This window comes from Tamandua tetradactyla, chromosome 15 (assembly GCF_023851605.1).
Source record: "Tamandua tetradactyla isolate mTamTet1 chromosome 15, mTamTet1.pri, whole genome shotgun sequence".
Taxonomy (NCBI): domain Eukaryota; kingdom Metazoa; phylum Chordata; class Mammalia; order Pilosa; family Myrmecophagidae; genus Tamandua; species Tamandua tetradactyla.
Genome location: NC_135341.1, coordinates 57,149,756 through 57,167,858, shown reverse-complemented (window position 1 = coordinate 57,167,858; position 18,103 = coordinate 57,149,756). Strand labels below are relative to the sequence as shown.

At 38.0% G+C, this 18,103-nt stretch overlaps 1 pseudogene; it reads right to left on the bottom strand.

The window, feature by feature from the left end:
• Positions 1-4,938: 4,938 nt before the first annotated feature.
• LOC143656832 (small ribosomal subunit protein mS22 pseudogene) lies at positions 4,939-17,861 on the bottom strand (annotated as a pseudogene).
• Between the last annotated feature and the right edge of the window lie 242 nt (positions 17,862-18,103).

Genomic DNA, 18,103 nt, shown 5'->3' with positions numbered 1-18,103 from the left:
GGGCACTGAGTAGCTAAAGCCAACTTGAAAAAAGATGATAAAATTGGAGGACTCACACTTCCTGATCTTAACACATGTTACAAAGCTATAGTAATCCAAATAGCATGAAACTGGCACAAGGACACTCATATTGGCCATTGGAATTGAACTCAGAGCTCATAAACCAGTGTTTATATTTATGGCCACCTGATTTTTGACAATGATGATAAGAGCACTCAACTGGGAAAGAATAGTGTTTTCAAGAAATGGTACTTGGAAAGCTGCTACTCATTTGCCAAAAAATATTTTTAAAAGAGGGCCCTTACCTCATACCTTGTACAAAACCAACTTAAAATGGATCTAGGAGCTAAATATAAGAGAAAGAAATATAAACTCCTTGAAGAAATGTAGGGAAGAAACTTCCTAACTTTGTGTTGGTCAATGGTTTCTTGGACCTTACATCCAAAGTACAATTAAAAAAAAATAGAAAAGTGAGATAACATCCAAGTTAAAAACCGTTGCAAATCAAAGGACTTTATGAAAGTATAAAGACAAGCTATACAATGGGTGAAATATTTGGAAATTACATATCTGATAAAGTTTTAATATCAAAAAAATATAGAGAAAACTGTCAACTTAAGAGCAAAAAGACAAACAATCCAATTAAAAATGGACAAGAGAGTTGAATAGAGAGCTTTCCAGAGAAAATATACAAACAGCCAGAAAACACATGAAAAGATGTTCAATATCACTAGCCATCAGGGAAATGCAAATCTAAACCACAATGAGATACTATTTCACCCATTAGAATTAATGCCTTTTTAAAAAATGCATTTAAAAATTCAACAAATGCCAGAGCGGATGTGGAGAAATAGGAACAGTCATTAATTGCAGCAATGTAAAATGCTGCAGACACTGTGGAAGACAGTTTGGTGGTTCCTCAGAAAGTCAAGTATAGAACTACAGTATGATCAACGGCCCCTCTACTAGGTATATACTTACAATAATTGAAAGCAGGGATTCTAACAGATATTTGCACACCAGTGTCCATAGCAGCATTATTCACAATTGCTAAAAGATGGAAGCAACCCAAATGTCCATTAATCTATGAATGGATAAATAAAACATGGTTAAAAAAAGTGAATTGACTAAAATGTTTTAACTACTTAGCATTAGTCTGACAGGTTTGATTTTTTTAATGCAATTTTAATAAGATACATTCACATACCATATAATGATCCAAAGTGTACAATCAATGGCTCACAGTGTCATCATATAATTGAGCATTCATCACCACAATTGATTATTGAACATTTTCATTGCTCCATAAACAATAAAAATAAGAATAAAAATAAAAGTAGAAAAGAACACCCAAAACATCCCATACCTCCTATTCCCCCATTATTTATTTTTTTGTCCTTATTTTCTTACTCATCTGTCTATACACTGTATAAAGGGAATGTCAGTCATATGGTTGTCACAATCACATGGTTACATAGTAAAATCTACATAGTTATACAATCATCTCTAAGAATCAAGGCTACTGGATTACAGTTCAATGATTTTAGGCACTTCCCTCTAGCTATTTCAATACAGCAAAAACTGAAAAGGGATATCTGCCTAATGCATAAGAATAATCTCCAGAATAACCTCTCAACTCTATTTGAAATCTCTCAACCACTGAAACTTTATTTTGCTTCATTCCCTTTCTCCTTTTGGTCAAGAAGTCTTTCTCAATCCCACAATGCCAGGGCCAGGCTCATCTCCAGGAGTCATATCTTACATCGACAGGGAGATTTACACCCCTAGGAATTATGTCCTATGTAGGGGCTGGGCAGTGAATTCACCTGCCAAGTTGGCTTACAGAGAGAGACCACATCTGAGCAACAAAAGAAGTTCTCTGGGGGGCGGGCCGCGGTGGCTCAGCGGGCAAAGTGCTTGCCTGCTATGCCGGAGGACCTCGGTTCGATTCCCGGCCCCAGCCCATGTAACAAAAAACGGAGAAACAGAATACAATAAAACAGGAAAATGTTTAAAAATGTTTCCCTTTCTTCCTTCCTTCCTTCCTTCTCTCTGCCTTTCCTTTAAAAAAAAAAAAAAAAAAAAAAAGAAGTTCTCTGGGGGTGACTCTTAGGCATAATTATAAATAGTTTGAACTTCTCCTTTGCAGGAATAATTTTCATAAGGGCAAACACCAAGATTGAGTGCTTGGCCTATTAAATTGGCAGTGCCTAGTGCCTTCAAGAATATCAGGTCTTCCCCAGGTGGGGAAGTTTAATATTTCCACATTTTTCCCTAGTCCATCAAAGGGACTTAGTAAATACTTTTTATCTTCTGCTCAGATTATTATAGAAGATTATTATAGAAGTTTCAAACTGTGCCAGTTTGAAACTGTACTGTACCCCAGAAAAGCCATTCTCTTTAGCTCTCATTCAACATTGCTGGATGGGATCTTTTTTATTGTTCCCATGGAGATGAGATTCAGTCAATTATGGGTGATACCTTTTGATTAGTTGGTTTCCATGTAGATGCATCTCTACCTATTCAAGGTGGGGCTGCTTACTGGAGCCTTTTAAGAGGGAACCATTTTGGGGAAAAGCTTTACAGCCAACAGAACACACAGAGCCAGAGACCTTTAGAGATGCAGAAGGAAAACACCGCCTGGGAAGCCTTACGAAATGGGAAGAGAAAGCTAGCAGAAGTCACCATGTACCTTCCCAGCACAGAGGTGTTCTGGACTCATTGGCCTTTCTTTCTTCAAGATATCATTCCCTGGATTCCTTAGTTTGGCTATTGTCACAGCCTTAGAACTGTAAACTTACAACTTAATAAACTCCTCTTTTTAAAAGCCATTTCCTTATCTTGTATATTACATTGCAGCAGCTTTAACAAACGGAAACAGGGTATCACACTAACCTATACAAACCAGTAAGGTCTCATTCAAGATTCCATGTAAATGTGATGTTAGAATAAACTGACCATACACGTTAAATTAGATAGTGAGCTACAGAAAATATGAATTTGGCACCAAATAAACATCTCTTCTTTTGGTCCCACACAGAAATTGAAGTTTTAAAATACAGTCAATATTATCCTTTACCTTTTAGTCTGATTTACCATAGTCCTAACCAGATCAGCTTCATTCATATCTCTAATTGAAGTCTGACCTCTTTTCCAGCTTTTTAAACAATTACTGTATGCAGTAATGCTGATTTTCATAGCTGCAGAACTCCACCTCTGAGTCACAGGTATTACAGAGATACCCAAAGTTCCAGGGAATAATCAGATTATACACAAAAATCTCAGAATTTAGAAATAATTGTTACAACTCAGGAATAGATATCACTGCTGTAAGAGTTTACAATCTAGGAACCTTTATAGTAAGATTTCCTATGATAACCTATGCTCTAGAATTCAATTCTCAGAGTTTGCCTATTGTAGTTAGTCCATATTGGTAAGGTATTATAATATCTATCTTTTCATTCCTAGCTTATTTCACTCAATATACTGTCCTCAAGATTCATTCACCTAGTTGCCTCCAATTTCTTTCCTTCTTGTAGCTACTCAATATTTCATTGTATGATTAGACCACAGTTTGCCCTTCAGATCATCAGTCAAGGTACTCTTAGGCCACCTCCATCCATTGCAAATCATGATTTAAAATATTAAATTTGATCTCTCTGCAGGCTCTTCCCACATATGATTGACTCCAGTCTGATTTTCCCAGACAAGACAGGCCCAGGTCTCAGGAGGAGGATATAGTCAGTATCAAGTTTCCCTGAGGATGAGACTCAGCAGGTGGTCTGACTTTCCTGTGGAGCCTCTTTCCTAAGCTGCACAGCAGGTGGCATTTGCCAGCCCACAACTCCCCACAAGTATAAGGTGTTGTAGAACCTTGAATTCTCAGCCTGCCAGGGAATGGTTGAGGCAAAGGCTGAAGTAGAAGGCAAGCTTAAGCTCTATCTGATTCCCAGCCCCTGGGGTCTCTATTCTCTGAAGGAGGGCCACCAGTATACTCTATAGGAAATTATCTCTGTCACTTGACTTGTTGCTTTGTCTTCCAGACCTATTTTAATTCCCCTCTTGCCTGTGTTAGCACTGACAATTGAAAATATATGAGACTTTCTCTAATGAGCTACTTAGAATGCTTTTTTAAAAAGTAAAACAAAGAGAGAGAGAAATTTTTTTAAAAATCCATTTTCAGAACCTGTCTTCCCAGCCCCCAAGATCCGCCAATCAAGAGCCAGAGTTGGTACCCAGCTCTATAAGCCCATTTTTGTGGAGCACAGCTTTTTTTCAGTATTCTGAGCTTATTCGACTCTAAAAGCCCCCATTGTTTTGTTTATTTGTTTTTTATTTTCTTGATCAGCCCCATCTCTCTGCTGGGAGTGACTTTCTTGCTTTCTATGAGTTTATCTGTGCTCAGAGCTTTTTTTCAGCAGTCCAATTTTGTGAATTAAAACTGTGATTGGAACTTGGTTGAGCTACCTTTCCTTGCTCCATGTAGAGAGTTCTTCTGTTCATCATCAGGGAGAATTTCGAAATCAGCCTCCATGCCAGTAGCAGAAGGGCACCAGACGCCTCATTCTGGAAGTTTTATTTATTCTGCGCAGTGACGTTGGCCCTTCTACCCATTCCAGACTGGTGTGTGATGTGTGTTCAGTCGCAGATGTCTCCCCAATGGTTGTTCCAGACAGATCCCGGCAATTTACTCACTACTCTAGAAGACTAACTGAATTCCACACTTCCCTATGCCACTATCTTGCCTGGCCTAAACAAATTTGATTTTGTTGGTAATTGTATATTGTAAGGTGTTTACCTGAAGGACAGTTTCTGAAATCATTTTGGTGACTTAAGTATGGGAGGTATACAAGAGTGTGGATTAGTTTTAATCTTGACATTTCAAAATATTTATTTCAATATTAACAAAGAGAAGTCTTATATTTAGTAAAATAAAATTTATTTTAAAAATATTTTCAGGAAGCTGCAGAATGCTTCTTGTTAAGTCTGAAGTATTAATTTCATATATAGTGCCTCTGTTTTTGCAAAGACCTTAATTAAATTTAATCCCCCGCAGCCTTTTCTTTGGCCTCTTGAGCTGACCAACCATCTGGATGGAGCATGTGATAGAGCTAGACCAGGAAATCTCTCTGAATCTGGTCAATCAGCAGGCCATCAACCTTTTCTTATTTACAAAATACCAAGGCATCCCACCAAAGTGTCCTGTTGAATGCAAAAGATCATATTTTCCATGCTTATCTATATCTTTATAGGTCTGGTGATGAACCTTGACATGCTCAGTGGAATCTGGCTCAAACTGGGCAACAAAGAGATTAAGGACATCAGCATATCAGTCCTGGCCATACATGGCCTTAAGATTTTCTTCCTTGAAAGTTATTGGTGCCAAAATTCTATGACCTTTCAGGAACTAAACTTGTATCATCCTGCCCCGTTCTTCCCAAGAGGCTTAGCATAGTATGCCACTTGATTCTCTGATGACAATAAAATGCTCCTGGTTTTATTGGGATGCTATATAATATATCAGTAAACATGTATTTGACTGTTTCTGTTGCCTCCAAAATCTTACCTTCAGCCAATACATCATTTATTGGCACTCATTCTTCCAGAACTGGTGGCATTTTTAACTGTAATTTAGATGCCTCAACCATAGCCTCTTCCAACTGTGCCTGGGTCACTAATATAAATGTTGGTGGCTTCAGTTCTTATACAACTGGTTTAAAAGTCTTCTGCAAGTTCAAACCTGTCATCTTGATGAGTATGCTTTGGACTTCCTCATCCATAAATGTAGGTTTCTTGATTTCTGAGTTATCAAATTCCACCTCGGAGTAGAGTTGGCAAAATAGTGGCCCCTCTTGGCTGTGTCTGGGCAGCAGCCAAAGTAGGCCATCAAGCTGGAGATGGACTCAAGTATGGAAACAGACTAGTTCTGCAGGCAACTCCAAAGAAGCTGTCAGACAACTCCAAAGCAGCATGCAAGCCCTGTAGGTCATCATGATTATTCCAGAATGTGTTTTTATTAAGAGAAAAGAGAGTTGTTTGTCCTGAAATAAAGTGACTGGTTGTTACAAATTGAAAAAGAAGAATATGTAGGGCAAACCCTGAATAGATATAGAAAGTCACAGAAAATTCACAGGAAAGAAAATTATGGTAAAAGTTGGGAAAGATTTGATGGGTCTATCTATAAAATTTTTTTAAAGCCTTAGTATCAAATAATAGACTGATGCAAAACTAAAATTTGGCAAAATTATTTCTTATGTTAAACATTATGCAACACCTGATTGTTTTAAAATTGGTAGCAAGAAGTATTTGGCAAGGTTGCCCTATCAGCTGACTTCCCTCACATTTGCATATTGGGTGCATATTGGAGTCATTTGAGGGGTTTTAAAATATACTAGTACCTGGGTTCCCAGGGATTTTGGGGTACAACCTGGGCATATGGATTTTTATAAGCTCCAATGTTCTTGAAATATTAGGTTAGAGTTTCTCCTAGGAAGAGATTTAGAAAGTCAAGCCAGCCAGAGGTTGTCAAGGAGAGCAAACAAGACCAGGTGGAATCAGATAAACTTCCATGTCTCTGGTTTGCTGACATTGCCCCCATATATGCTCAGCTACCACTTTCTTCTCTCTAAAGGGCATCCTTGGTCACCCTCTGGCCCACTGTAAGCCCATGTTCAACCAGCTGCTTGCTTAATGTTAAGAGCTTTCCTTACAGAGACCTCACATTTCCCCCTGCTCTTTAATGTCCAGCCACAACATAGAAACCTCATTATACAAAGTTAAAGGAATTGTCAGAAAACAAATGGCTGCTGCTGTTAGGTCTATTAGAGGTGGCCAGCACAAGCCCATCAGGGAGCTGTGAATTCTGAGCATTGCTATGCTAGAAGGCTGTCAGGCCGTTCAGTAACTGTCACCACAGTAGGAAAAACAGCAGGCTGATTGCTGAGTTGTGCTTCCCCCTCCGCTGTCCTCTCTTGTGGTTGGGGGGACAACCCAGAGCAATAAATCCTGCATTGTCTGCATTAGTGCTGCCTCCTTTGCTTATGCGGTCTCATTACAAGGATCATACCATTCAGTCAAGGGGAGGACTTAATTTGCTGTACAATTCAAATAACAAGTTCCACTGACTTCTGGAAATCCAGTTTCTGTTCTCTGACATTATTGCTGTTGGGGCTTATGGTATATCCACAATTCTCTGCACCTTTGTTTTTTCTTACTTATCGATTCTTTCTCCTTTAAAAAGTTCAGAGTTGCTTAAAGTCCCCAAATCATGTCTACATCACCTGGGGCATCTGTCAAAATCTCATACTTCCAGACCTACCATGAACTCACTGAATCATCAGATATTTGAATTCTTAACAAGTATACTAGGTGATTGCAAAAGTTGAGAATTACTGATATGAGGCAGTATTGTGTGGCCTGGGAAACCAAGTTTCCTAAGCTCTAATCCCAAACTCTGCATCATACTCATTGAATAACCTTGAATATCATCTCTCGGCCTCAGTCTCTTTCCCTATAAAATAAAGCTGATATATTATCTACCTGTGGTAGGTTGAATCATGCACCCCAGAAAAAAGCATGGTCTTAATCCATTCCTGCATGTGTGTGTGAACCCTTTATGAGTGGGACCTTTTGAAGATGTTATTTTTAGTTAAGATGTAGCCCAACTGAATGAAGTTGGGCCTTAATTCTATTCCTAAAGGTTTTATGAAGACAAAATCACATGGAAGAGTAGAAGCTAGAAGTCCACAGCACCCAGAAGTAAAGAAAAGGACACCACCATGTGGCAGAAAAACCAAGGACCTAAAGATCACAGGCAGCCAGCCTCAGAACACCAGTCTTCAGGTGGAAAGCATCGCCATGCTGATGCCTCAATTTTGGACTTCTCCTAGTCCCAAAGCCATGAGACAATAAAATCCTGTTGTTTAAGCCAACCCATTTTACAATATTGTTTTAGCAGCTAGCAAACTAAGACACTGCCTTATAGGATGGCTTGGAGGATTAAATGAGCTGATGTAACATGGTTAAAAGCTTGCCAGGCAAGTAGGAGGAGGTCCCAGTTGCCAATCTATTCAATAAGAGAATATTACCTGCATGAAGCATCTAAGAATAAAATAAGGCAGATATTAAAAGGTGCTGAAGTTTGTAACAGAAATATGAACACTAAAGTGTTGCCAAATTTAAGGCACTGCAGGAGCATCAGAGAGATGAGCTTTAGAGTCAGATTGGGATGGAAACACTTCACCACATACTAATTAAGAGAAATTCAATTCATCCATCCATAAATTGGAGTCAATGTTACTGCCTTACTGATTGATTAAAGTATTTTTCTTTTTTAATGTAATTGCTGTGTGTATGTATATACTATATAATTGTATGTGGAAAAAATGAATGTAATCATATATATATGCTCATTTTTAATTAAGTTTACAAAAAACTGAGCAGATAGAGTTCCTATGTGCTCCCATTTGCTCACCCCCACATTCCTTGCCTCCATAAACAGGTTGCCCTATTATTAACAACTTGTATTAATGCAGTACACTTGTTAAAACTGATGAACCAATACTTATGCATTATTATTAATTAAAGCCCAAAGAGCTCACTCTTTCTTTTGTAATCCTATGGATTTTGACAAAGGCATACTGTCAAGTATCCACCATTACACTAGCATACAGAACAGTTTCACTGCCCTAAAAATGGCCTGTGTTCTACCTATTCATCCTCCCTCCCACCTCCTTTTTTACAGTCTCCATAATTTCGCTGTTTCTATAATGTCACATAGTAAGAATTGTTTTCCTTTGGCAATATGGGTTTAAGGTTCCTACACGTCTTATTATGGTTTGATAGCTCATTTTTGATTGCTGAATAATACTCCATTACATGGAGGTGTCACGGTTTATTTATTCTTTAAGTTACTGAGGGACATTTTGGTTGCTTCCAGTTTGGACAATTATGAATAAAGCCACTATAAACATTCATGTGCAAGTTTTTATATGAACATAAATTTTCAACTCATCTAGGTCCATACCTAAAGGCACAATTGCTAGATCATGTGGTTAGTCTATGCTCAGCTATATAAGAAACTGCCAAACTGTTTTCCAAAGTGTCTGTACCATTTTCCATTTCCACTGGCAGTGAATGAGAATTCCTGTTGTTCCACATCTTCTCCAGCATTTGGTGTTGTCAGTGTTTTGGATTTTAGCTACTCTAATAGGAGTATAGTGATATCTTGTTTTAATTTGAAATTCCCTAATGACATGTGATGGTAAGCATCTATTCATATGCTTATTTTCCATCTGTTTATCTTCTTTGGTGAGGTTTTTATTTAGACCATTTGCCCCTATTGAAGTTAGATTATTTATTATTTTATTGTTGAGGGTTAAGAGTTCTTTGTATATTTTGAATACAAGTCCTAATCAGATTTGTGCTTTGCAAATATTTTCTCTTAATCTGTGGCTTGTCCTTTCATTCTCTTAACAGCATCTTAGAAGCTTTTAGTTTGTTTTAATTTTAATTTTAATGAAGTCCAACTCACTAATTTCTTCTCTCATGGATTATACCTTGTTGTCATACCTAAAATGTCATTACCCAACCCAAGGTCACCTAGATTTTCTCCTATGTTATCTTCTTGAAGTTTTAGGACTTTGCATTTTACATTTAGATCTATGGTAGGTTGAATTATGTACCCCAGAAAAAAAACATGTTTTAATCTTGATTTAAATAGGACCTTTGGAAGAAGTTATCTTTAGTCAAGCTTGTGGCCAACTGATTCAGGATGGGTCTTAATCCTGTTACTGGTGGTCTTATAGAGAAGGCCAGGGAGAGAAAGGCACCAAGGAGAAGTAGAAGTTGGAAGTCAGTAGAACCTGGAAGAAAAGGGAGAAGAATGCTGTCATATGTATTGCCATACAATGGAAAAGCCAAGGTCTCGAGGATTGCTGGCTACCATCCCCAAAGAGCCACAGTCTTCAAGGAGAAAGTATCACCTTGCTGAATCCTTGATTTTGGATTTGTCCTAGTCTCAACACCATGAGCCAATAAATTCCTGTTGTTTAAGCCAACCCATTTCATGGTATTTATTATCACAGCTAGGAAACTAAGACAAGGTTTATGATCCATTTAGAGTAAATTATCATGAAAAGTATATGATTTGTGTCTAGATTATCTTGGGGTACATGTGGATGTCCAGTTGTTTCAGCACCTTTATTGAAAGATTATCCTTTCTTCATTGAATCACCTTTGTTCATTTGTCAAAGATCAGTTGACTATATTTGTGTACTGGTTTCTGGGTTCTACATTCTATTACTTTGATATTTTTGCCTATTCCTTTACCAATACCATATATCTTGATTATTATAATTTTATTGTAAGTCTTGAGGCTGGAGAGTGTCAATTTTCCTACTTTCTTTTTCTTCAGTATTAGATTGGCTATTCTGGGTCTTTTGCCTTTTCATCTAAGTGTTAGAATCAGTTTTTTAATATCCACAAAATAATTTGCTGGGATTTTGTTTGGGCTTGTATTGAATCTATAGATCAAGTTGGGAAGAAATGACATATTAACAATATTGTCTTCCTATCCAAATGAACATGGAATATCTTTTCATTTATTTAGATCTTCTTTGGTTTCTTTCACCAGTACATGTTTTTTCTGTTGTTTGTTTTTCAAAAAAACTTCCTCTTCCCTTCTATCTTTGCCTGTCTCCCATGACAATAATCTAGTGTAAGTGTTTCCTTACATCTTTTTGTATCCAAGTTCTCCTATATTGAAGGTACATGTGGATATATGTATATATGTATACCCACTTCTTTCTCTTCTCCCCTACTTCAACACACTAAAATATGAATACATGTATTTCACAAATAAGTAAAATTCTGTCATATACTTTCCTGGTCCTTGCTCTTCTCATTCAATAATCTCATAGATATACCCCTGTTCTGGTTTGCTAGCTGCTGGAATGCAATATATTAGAAACAGAATGACTTTTAAAAGAGGGAATGTATTAAGTTGCAAATGTAAAAATGGCCCAATTAAAGCAAGTCTATAAAAATGTCCAAATTAAGGCACAACAAGAGGTTACCTTCGCTCAAGAAAGGGTGATGAAGTTCAGGGTTTCTCTCTCAATTGGAAAGGCATATGGCAAACATAGTGACATCTGCTAGCTATCTCTCCAGACTTCTTGTTTCATGAAGTTTCCCCAGAGGTGTTTTCCTTCATCTCCAAAGGTCTCTGGCTGCATGGACTCTCATGTTTCTTTTGGCTCTCTCATGGCTATGGTTCCCTCATGGCTTTGAAGCTTTTTCAAAAATGCTTCTTCTTTTTAAAGGATTCCAGTAAACTAATCAAGACTTGCATGGAATGGGTGGAGTCACATCTCTCTCTAATCAAAGGTTAATACCCACAATTGGGTATGTCACCTCTCCGTGGAGATAATGTAATCAAATTGTCAACCTACAGTGCTGGATAGGGATTAAAAGAAATGTTGCCTCCACAAGATGGACCAGGATTAAAACATGGTGTTTTTAGGTTACATAATCCTTTCAAACCAGCCCACCCCCTAAGAGATTTAGTTCAGCCCTTTTATTTTAAAAAAGAATACATAATATCTGGTTATGTGGATCACCACAATTTATTCAGTAATTCTCCCATATCTGATCATTCACTTTGTGTTCCCATTTTTTTGCCCCTACAATCATCATTGTAGTAAACTTATAAATACATTCTTATATATTGATTGTGTATTTATGGGGGTAAATTTCCAAGAGTGGAATTTCAGGATCAGAGGAATTTGTGCAATTTTTGTTTCATTAGGTGTTGCCAGATTGCATATTCAGAAAATGTAGTTACTGCACTTTTTTTTTTGTATCAGAAAGGCGTAAGTGGGAAATTTCTCCCATCTCTCTGCTATAAATTGCATGACCACTCTTTCAGTCATTTTTTTCCAGCTGTATCAAAGGATATCTCTGTTACTCTTTTTTTTCATTTCCCTAACTACTAGTTGAATTTGAGCATATTGTTTTATACTTGTCAGCCATCTGGATTATATATTTTGTTAATATTTCTGCATATATTGGGATTATATTCTGATTTATTGGTCTTTATTGCCAATATGTAAGTCTTATTTGTTTATTACAGATATTATCTTGGACTGCCATCTCTATTACAGTTTTATTTTTGCAGATCTATCATTTTCTCATTGCACTTGTTTATGGATCACTTTGGTCTTGGTTTAGTTTCCACCCCAAAGCATTTGTTAAGAGGTCTAGGGAATATTTTTTAATTAAAGGAATCAGAGTCAAATGAGAGTGAGAACAACTCACTCTCAGAATACTGTAGAAATAATGAACATTGCAGTATGGAGTGGAACTCAGAGAAACTGAGATTGTTCACTCTGGAGAGAAGAAGATTGAGAAGAGGATTAGGAGATCAAGAAAAATGAATAACCATCTCAAATATCTGAACAGCTTCATGTGGAAGAAGGTTCACAAGTGACAGAACTAGGTCAAAGGAAAACTATAGTAGGAAGAATTGGACTTGATATAAAGAAGAAATGTCCTAACAGTCATGGCTGCCCCAAAGTTAACTGGTTGCCTCCAAACATAGGGTGTTAATGGAATCTGTCCAGATGGCCAACATAAAGATGGAGCACTCCTAGGAATGGATATTATGAACAGATTTTTATCATTCAGGAAAACTGAAACCAGTTCAGGTTTTTCAAAGAAAAGGAACTTCAATAAAAATAATTTCATGATCACAGAAGAGTTGGAAGGCCTGGAGAAGTGAAGAACAAGGGCAGCAATAGTTTTCAGCTTCATTGCTACAATTATGGTCTCACAAGACAGAGACAGGAATATGCCAGACCCTACTGCTAACTTCCCATCTCCTTTACAGCCCCCACGCATGTGCGCTAGTTAGAAACGATTATGTACCCCCAGAAAAACCATGTTTAATCCTGATCCAATTTTATGGGGGCAGTTTCTTTTAATCCTGATTCAATACTGTAGGGTAGAAACTTAATTAGATTATATCCAATCAGATGTGACACGCCCAATGTAGGTATGACCTTTGATCAGATGGAGATATGATTGCACCCACTCAAAGTGGTTCTTGATTAGTTTACTGGAGTCCTTCAAAAGAGGAAACTTTTTGAAGAAACCTCAGATGCAGATGCTTTGAGAACAGTTGCTTCAGAGCTGACAGAGACAGATGTTTGTAGATGCTTGGAATGCCGACAGGGAAAGCTCATGCCTAGACATGGACAGAGCCCAGCACAGCAGATGTTGCCACGTGTCTTCCCATGAGATGCTAAGCAAGCCAAAACCCAGAGTTGTGCTCCGGAGGAGCTAAGCAAAGGCCCACAGATGCTTATAGAGGAAACCATAGGGAACAGAAGCTGAAAGCAACAGAACCCAGGAGCAAAGCTAGCTACCTGCCTTCCCAGCTGATGGAGGTGTTCCAGATGGCACCAGCCTTTCTTGAATGAAGGTGACCTCTTGTTGGTGCCTTAATTTGGACATTTTCAGGGCCTTAGAACTGTGAACTTGTAATGCAAAAAATTACTTTTATAAAAGCCATTCCATTTTTGGTATATTGTATTCTGGTAGCTTAACAAACTAATATAGCAGGTGAATAACAAGAAACTCAGAAGTCATTGCAAAAATATTATCTATGCAAACTACACATAACCACACACTACTGCTAGTAGAGAAAAAAGAAAATGACTTCTACCTTTACTCTGCCTTCATGTAAGTGTACCTTAATGACAAAACATAAATGATATCCAGCTTTCTGGAAATAAAGGATTCCAGAAAATGTAGTTCACAGTCTTTTAGTCCCTACAATACTGAGAAGTGTTGAAAGACAGGATAAGGGACACTAGGTTGTCAAGGAAACTAACATCCAGTATGGGTTTCAAGTATCCATTTGGGGCAATGAAAGAGGGATGTTCTCGGTGCCATATAACCTGCTTAGAAGGTACAGAAGTAGGATTCCATAGTTTGTTGCTCAGTCCTCCCCCCTGGAATTGCTTTAGAAACTTGTGTTGTAATAACAACCATCTTAAAACTCTTGAGTTCTTCTCTATTCTTGTTCTTGGAAAGCATGAGCAATACTGCCCTTTTAACTACTATGGCAACTCACCCACTTCATCTTTCTTATAGAATCTGTGAAAACTGTACTTAAATCAATGTCATTGCACTAAAGCTAAAGACAATCTTTGCTACTTCTGAAAACACAAGGATATTATTCAATTCAATAAAAATGTGTTGAGGAGCACTTTATATGAGTTGTTAGTTTTTAAAACTCAAGGGGTCCAGCTAACCACTAGTGCTGTATGCACAACCATGCACTATAATGCTTCTTCTACAATGCTGCAGAACCACCAGTGGCCTCTGTATTCCAGGGAAATGAGAAACTGTGACTGCCCCATTTTGGTTAACTAAATCATGATATTGGGGCAGTCTCCCATCTCTACCCCATTTGTGTACCAATTCTCAGCACAAATTTTATAAGATCACATAATGGATATAAGGAATGGATTTTATTGAGGAAAAGGAAAATTCAAAAGTACAGAAATCAGCAATACAGAAATATATGTTGCACCCTAGTCTTTCATCATCTCCTAGAAAAAGCATGCCAGGGCCATTGAATCATCATGGAAGTATGCTTCTCAGATTTTGCCAAGAAAGAGAGAGAGAGAGAGAGAGAGAGATTGGAGTGCAGTTAGCTGAACACCTCTTCCATTAGGGCCTCTGGAAAGGTCACATTCTCTTCATGCAGCTCCCAGACGATAACTGAGCATTGTGCGCCTGGCCATTTCTGTTCAATGTGGAACTTCTCTATGTGTCATCTTTGTGCCTGCCCTACCCATTGGACTGGTCAAGACTTTCTCAGAGCTGCATCATAATCTGAGCTTTTTCCTCCCAATCTGCTTTCCTTCCTCCTCTCTTTACACAGGTGTCAGAGCCAAACTGTAGTCCAAATGCTTTCCCTGACTCTCTGATGTCCTTTCAACTTATCTTGCACTTGTAAGTGGGTCTTGGCATCTGCTTCCTGGAGAACCTAATCCGATACAACCAGGGCATTCATTAGTCACAATGTGGGTGATTAAACAGTCCACTTCACCCTCACAGACTGGAGCTAATTTGCATGGCATCACATAATGATTCCTGAATTAGAATTATGATATCAATCTTTTATTAGAACTTTTCCTATATCTTATCAAAGGGAGAAGAGTCGAAGTCTATAGGAACAGACACCTGGGGGATGTTTGGCTTAGTGTGTGTGCATGTTAGATGTTAAGATTTTTGGACTTTAGGCAGGAGACAAAAAAAGTAAATAGTTAAGCAGCATTTCTACAATTCATTCTCTTCTGTTGGAGGTTACCTCTGAGATTTAAAGCAGATAATCTCATCTAAACTTTCTTGTAAGTAAATTAATAACAGATCTTCTGGCAAACCAATGTTTTTGTTAGTGGAAGAATCCTTATCTATGGAATGCTTTTAGAAGAATATTTCTCATGGTCTAAGTTGCTTATGGAAAACAAACCTGGGATCTATGGATTTATGAATATTTCAGGATTGAAACAGCTCTCTTTTGTGTAAGCTATGGTTGCACCCATTATTTAGATACCTCATATGTTTATGTGAACCCAGAGAATATCCTGATCCATAAAAAAGACCTAGGGACCTGCACTGGAGGTCCTAGACCTTTCACTACTTTGCCTGTGACTTATGATTATCTATAGCCACAACATTATTAGTAATAAAGCCTGATACTAAGCAATGTCTCTTTGTCTTTGTGCATCTGACTTGACAACCTGATCCTTTGTGATATCTCAAGGCACACAGTGAAATGAAGTCATCACATCCTTATGTCCACTCTGTCTAACCCAGTATCTATTAGGTATCATAAGAGTTTGAGAAGAAATATATTAAACATGGTTTTGGTCCTCAGTGAGCTGATGTGAGAGACAAGAAATACACTCAGGAAATGATTAAAGAAGAATATATACTTTTACAAAATATTTTCAAATGCCTTTCAATTTATGGCCACAATATAGTGATTTTTTTTAAATATAGTATATTTTGAAGTAATACCAGATTAGCTCGAAGTCCTGTCTCCCACACTACTAGTTACATGACCTTCAGCAAATCATGACCCCTAAACCTCAGTTTCCTCATCTGTATTATGGGAATAATAACAGAACCTATTTTCTTTGGTTGCTTTGAACAGTCCTCTGTATAGTTCTGACACATAATAAGTGTTTAGAGATAGCTAATGTTTTTCGCTATATCTCTTTCACACTTACAATTACCAGGTCATGTATTAGTACAGGGAATAAGAAAGGCAAAGTCCCTGACCTTAAAAACTTTCAACTTAATGATAACAAAAAAAAATTTATACTGTCATATGTGTACTACTTTCTGTGCTCCAATTCAGAAACCAAGTTTTGCTGGCAAATCATAGATCTATTGTTTTGCAGAGATTTATTTTCCCTCATTTCCCCTCCAACATGCCACATCAACCCTTTTTACTCCTAAAATCATTTACCTGTCCTTTTCCACTCCCTCTCACTTTATTTGTATCTCTCACCATGAGGAAGAGTGAATTAACACAATTCCTTGCTTTGAACAGAGATGGTCACATACACCCATACCCAAATCCTACAACACTCTTAGAGTTAGGAAGAGAAGGGTGGGAGAACTGAGGCACAAACAAAGTAAACTGGACTAACCAAAGGTAAATCTAGTACTTAGGGTACCTAATTTTGCTATATGATCTAAAAGTTAACCTTTGCTCTTCCTCCAATCTCCATACACAGCTACAAACATGAGCCAAACAGAAACATGGCAGTGTTCGTAGAGTGGCAATCACAGGCTCATACAACATAGAAGGTGAACAGAGATGTACTTGGTCCAACACTTCTACTTTACAGACAAGGAAATTGAAGTGCAATAACTTATTCAAGTTTGCACAATTATCTGTGGTCTATGAGAAAAAAGACTCAGGTCTCTAGACCCCTGATCCAGTGCTCTTTTTTGAATGACTAGTACCTTTTGGTCATTTAAGCTTTAACTGCTTCAGTTTTTATTGCTGCTTCTGACCTCTCACCAAGGGCAAACCTAAACCAGGCAGCCCTTGTTTCCTCTTTGTTCACAGCAACGATATGACACAGATGGTAGGCATCAAGTGAATTGTCAAAGAGCACTATAATCTTCAACCTGTGGGCCTTTTCCTTGTATTTTTTTACCATCTATCTTGCCCTCTCCTGTCTAACAGCACCAGTACAATTCCACATTTATTGTTCTCCCCATAAAGAGAAGAACATGATTTATATAGTTCATGGGGGGCATTGAAATCTTTAGTTTCAATAAGCAAGAAGCAGCAGTAACATCAGAGGGTGCCTCTCATGCACTGACTCAGACCCTCTACAGTTATTATTTGTGGTTGTTGGCATTATTGGCCCCAATATTTCATTCCTTCCTAGATCCACACTCTTTTCCATGCATGGTGGCTTTGTTTTAACATAATAAGCTAAATTACATTTCCCAAAAGGTTCTTCTCTGTGTGGTCATGGGTTTAGTTTGCCCCATGAAAAATGTCTGAATTTAGGAATAAGGAAGTGAAGCAGCAGCCCAGCAGCCTTTTTAGTGTATGTTTTAAAGGTGGATATAGGCTCTGGCTCTGTTGAAGCTCATGCACACTGTCACGGATCTTCTGGCTCATCTTGTCGACACAGAGCAGTAGCCAGCCCTACAGCTTCTCCAACTCCCGTTGAAAACACTCCTTTGTCTTCTTTAACTCCTGCCCCAGGTGTGTGCAACTCTATGGCAAAGAGCACCAGCTTCTCCTGTAAGTTGCCCATGTCTTCATAGTTGGAAGCGGTAGAAGACTGATGTTTGTTCCAGTCAGTCCTTTCTCTCCCTCACCCTATGTCTAAATTTCCTTCACAACCGCTGGCCCTGAAGACCTCAGGTCCAACATCAGACCCAGAACCACAGCCTTACATAGACTTCTTAATCAATTTCCACAACTGTATAAAGTCTAATTCCTATGTGCTGCTTTGAAAGTATGCCCCCTAAGAAAAGCCATATTTTAATATAGATC